This window comes from Dipteris shenzhenensis, chromosome 24 (assembly GCF_047967505.1).
Source record: "Dipteris shenzhenensis isolate YYH24624 ecotype China chromosome 24, Dip_SZ_1.0, whole genome shotgun sequence".
Classification (NCBI taxonomy): domain Eukaryota; kingdom Viridiplantae; phylum Streptophyta; class Polypodiopsida; order Gleicheniales; family Dipteridaceae; genus Dipteris; species Dipteris shenzhenensis.
Genome location: NC_141619.1, coordinates 50,310,950 through 50,315,851, shown reverse-complemented (window position 1 = coordinate 50,315,851; position 4,902 = coordinate 50,310,950). Strand labels below are relative to the sequence as shown.

The window sequence follows — 4,902 nt, the reverse complement described above, 5'->3', positions numbered from 1 at the left end:
CAGTCACATTTTTCTCTTGCTCTGAGCTTATCCGTGGAAAGGGTTTCAGGATACCCAAGAATCCTCTAGAAGTGCTCCGGCATAATCTGACCAATCTCTTTTGGATCCTTGATTAGCCGTCCTTCGTGTACCAAGGTATCTATCGATTCTTGAGCTTGTTTTTTCCTAAGGCTTCTAAACATGTCATCATTTGGCCTGTCACCTCTCCCTGCCCACCATTCTCTTGTGAACACTTTGGAGTGCGCTGCTTCAATGCTTGCTTCTATCCTGGCTATGTCTTTGAATTCTTTGAGTCTTTCTTGTCCTTGGATTGTTGCGTCCTCCTCCAAAATCTTGATTTGATCTCTAATTTTTGCTCGTCTGGTAGCCCTAGCGATATCCGCTCGCTTCTTGATAGCCTTGAGGAAAGTACCTATTCTTTATGTGGCTTGTGTTGTACATGGAAGCAGTGGATGAAGCTCTAATTATATAGGATGGTATGTTGTATGTGAGGGGATGGATGGGAGAATATGTCAAGCGATGGAAGAGTGCATATGCTCATATCCATCCCGTCTCATTTTGTACTTGAAATCTAGAACCTTGTGGGCTACAAGTTATGTTGTTGTGTTGTAATTATTGAGATTGTGGATGATTTGGTATACATAATAGCTAGAGCCAACCTTGTGGCTTGCAAATACTTTCAAGGCAACATCAGAAAAAAGAAAAGAATAATCGAGTATGCGCAATCGAAGTTTATATTTTCAAGTCGCAAGGGTTGATCTAGCTATCATGTGCATTGATTCACCTCGATATATTTCAACATTTTTGCATTAACTTTACAGGTCCACCTAATCCATTGAAACCACTTAAATCACTTAGTCCACTTAGACCATGTAGTCCACTTGAATCACTTAAACCACCTTGTCCACCTAATCCGCTTATACCACTTAAACCACTTCCTTCACTTATATCACTTAAACGAGGTCATTCACTTATACCACTTAAACCACTTCATTCACTAAAGTAATCCACATTATGCACTTAATCCACATCAAGCTACATGATTCCACATTATTCACTTAAACCACGTAGCTCCACTTAGTCCACTTAATTCACATTAACTCACTTAACATTACGTTAGCTCCACTTTGTCCACTTAATTCACATTAACTCACTTACCATTACATTAGCTCCACTTAGTCCACTTAATTCACATTAGCTTAATTAACATTACATTAGCTCCACTTAGTCCACTTAATTCACATTAACTCACTTAAAATTGCTTTGAACCAAGATTTACTTCCATTTCCCTGACTTTTGTCTAGAGTGATCAGGATTGGTTTGTGGTCCGAAAAGGGGAGAGAAGCAAGAGCTAAGCTCTTGGTACACAAGGCTGCGTCAGCGATGTCTCTTGAGCTATACATCCTATCTATCTGGGGAGAAAGAGCGAAGCCTCTTGACATCCTCCTTTTCTCCCTTTCAATTGAATTGAGTTCCTTTCCGTAATCATTTAACTTAGCCGCTTGAGCCTTTGCCTTCCCTACTAACCTTGTTGCTTTTCTGCCTTTAACAACTATGAAGGGAGGACCCTCTTTGTCAGCTGACTCGTGCTCTGCCTGCTCCAATTGTGCCTCGAAGTCTTGGGTGGCTACCACAAATTCTTTCTCACCTAAGGTGTCTTCCATCTGTTCTTCCCTTTCAGTAGTAACCTCTTTAGCTTTCCCTTCCATCTCACCACTTGGGTTCTCAAAATTTGGCCTTGCTCTGAGTCTCCTTCTATTCCATGGGAGGAGAAGGGACCGGATGCTTAGTAGGAGTCTGAGTGTAAAGTGCCCTCCCATACTGCAGAGAAGCAAGAGTTGGGAATGCTCTTGAAGAAAAATTTTTGGATCAATGCAACTCCGTCCCCATCTAGAATACGAATGGCACTATGAGGGTCACAAGCGAGGTCCATTAGGACACAGGCTTGAGGGTTACCTCGGGGGCTTATAAACCTTTTTTGCTTCCACACCGAGGAACTGGCCAAGCGGTGTGCAGAGAGTCTCAATTTGGGGAAAGAGAGATAATGGTAAATCAGGAAATTCCACCCATATGGGGGCCTTAGACGGAGGCGGGGAATCGGGACTAAAGGAGGGCTCCTAGAGTTGTACTGACAGAGGCTTATTTCTAATAGTCCATGTCCCTTTTTGCACTACTTCTATCGCCATCTCTGATTTTTTGAAGATGAAGATGATATACCCGTTCCCGAGGAAAAATGAATGGTTGTGACAACCAGGCCTTTACGCGACTAGAAGTTATAGACCCAACCTTCTAGGAAAAGTGCAGGTGGCCTTGGGCCATGAATATATCCTACAACAGCGCATGAACAGAGCCATTTTGTCATTTTGTTAAGAAGTCCATTGTGTACTTTGACTGTTGGAATCTTACCTTTGAGAGGCTTTGTAGCCTTTAGAGCGTTTGGATCAATGGCGGAAGGGAACTTTGCAGGTTCTGAGATGGAGGAGGGCGGGGTGCCACTGAAGATTCTCGTGGCTCGTAGCGAGAGTTGTTCCTAGGTTGATTGACGGAGCCTTGAAAAGGCTTCTGCCTCCTCCACTGACAGCACCAGCATAGGTGCTCTTTGGCAGCTCCTGCACGGGGTTCCCTTTCGGGACTTGGCGCATTGCAAACTTGAGGACTCCATTGGATCGTTGATCCTTTGTAGCGAAGGAGACGAAAAGAGGTTTTTCTTTACTCTAGTTGTTATTAGGGAGATTACTGGTTGGAGCAGTTTTGAACTCAGAGAGAAACTTACGAAGAGTGTCCGCCTCTCTACCACCTTGTTTGAGTTGAAGAATGTCACTTTCCTCTAGGTGAAGGGTGAAGGGGGGGAGAGGGGTATTGCGCTTATCATGATCTAGATCTTGCATGACCGAATCTGATGCACTGTTGATGTCTATCTGATTATTGACAAGAGCAAGACTGATGGGACGGGGAGTGGGGGGGCGAGACGTGAGTTTCAGGAGAAGAAGACACAGAACCCTTGTCTGCGCTGCCATCGTTAGGGCCTCCATCGCATGGGATGCCTTGCCAAATAGCATGAAGATAATTATATCAAAGGAGTACATCCTTGGAAGCTATACATTCAATTAGCAATTACCTAAAGGAACAAAGTACACCTTCAAGTTGGCCATAGAATACAAAAGAAAACCAATTATTACTTAAAGATGCAAAGAAAGTAAAGAAAACCTGCAAAAAATATAAAAGAAAACCGAGTAATTGCCTTAGTTCATTACTTGACAACATGAATCCTCCCTCTTCAACATTCTCTTAACAACATGAAACCCTATCTCCCATTGGGAATCTCCTTCTATAACCATTTTCTCCTATAGAATACGACTCGACGACCTTTACCGGAGTCATTCTCCAAAAATTTCCAATATGAAATCTTTGTAATTTTTGCACAGATGGGACAAGTACGATATCGATTGTGGTAATGGACATGGGTCGAATTACTTAAAGAAAAGTAACAAACACCAAGGGCGAGAATACGCGTCAATCATTTCAAGCTTTGAGTATGTTTCCCTCTCTAGAAATAGTAATATCTTGCACAAAGAAAATGAAAATTTGTCTCTAGGACCCCACTCTGGGCGGCGGATTGAGGGAATATGGTTCAATAGATGTCTAGATAATTACCCACATTGTATGGACATATATGCCATTGAAGGAATGCATAGTTGGATTCTATATCCGTCCTATGAATCCCTGAATGACTACCCCAATACAACAACCAGGGGCCATTCATATTTAATATTTTCGGAAGTGAAAGTGTCTAGCATGGACATTAATTTTGGAGTGGGACTACTTGAATCGATATCCTCAAATTGTCATAAGGAAACCGGCTAATTAGCGTCGTTATATGCGTGCCTACTTTGTGATGCACTTCACCTCATATTGTATCATTGACAAGTTCTTATAGCCTTTGACGGGTCGGACTCAAGGGATGAAGGGTAGTGAAGGCAATTTAGAAGGCTAAGATTGCACTCAAGCAATGGAGGAGTTATTGATAGAGTAGCTAGGGCGGTGGCTCAAATTGTGCCACGTGGAAAAACGCGTTTTAAGGCCATATAGAGGTTGGGATATGGGGGGGTCGGGAGCCTACTTAAAGGGATTCCAGCACAGCGGTAAGACATACTTACCTGGGCGGGGTCGATCGGTGATCAGGAAGGCCGATGGCCTAGGGTCGGCCCCTCCATTGCACTTCGGACGGGCTGTACCCTAGCATCTCCCTACGGGGAGAGTGCACGTCATAATTTGTGGCAGTGGGGGCTCGCGTTCGCGCGGCCCCCTTCCAAATCGAGCTCAACTTGGACGGATCTGCTGCTTCGGGCCTCCTACCTACAACACATTGTCTCGCACAGCACCAGATCCATGTGTATTCAATCGTGATAGCCTGTAACTAAAACGCATGCGGGATAGAACGTTCTATGATCGCCCATTGCAAAACTCAGGTACGGCCTCCCTCTCTCCTTAGCCTCTTAGCTTGGTGTATCACTTCCACCGCCTCTGCATTCCAGGTAAATCGCGATACTGCAAAAAACTGCTCCTACTTTTCAGTTGTCCATGGTGCCCATTCTACGGCAGCATACACACCACCATGGATCACACATGATGTATTCACATTACCATTCTCCATGCGCTCCTTCGTTGTAGATGTTCTGGTCATAGTATGCAGTGCCAGCGACGATAAGCTTTAACATTTCCAACTCAGGACCATTCTTTACTGCTTGGGCAAAATGGAAGACCTAGCTTTGCCAAAGGTGATACATCAAGACTGCTGGAAACATTTCACCCTACCCTAATTCAAGTTGACAAATTGACACCTCCACATGATGAGGGCTCAGATGGCGAGATTGCCATATAATCATAATCTAGTGGCTCACT

General features: G+C 44.0%; 1 non-coding gene across 1 annotated transcript; it reads left to right on the top strand.

Annotated features, from left to right (window-relative positions):
* The first annotated feature begins 4,149 nt into the window (after nucleotides 1–4,149).
* Nucleotides 4,150–4,309, top strand: LOC147886728 (U1 spliceosomal RNA). Its single transcript, XR_015543371.1, has one exon. It is a non-coding gene; the product is annotated as a U1 spliceosomal RNA (small nuclear RNA).
* Nucleotides 4,310–4,902: the final 593 nt, after the last annotated feature.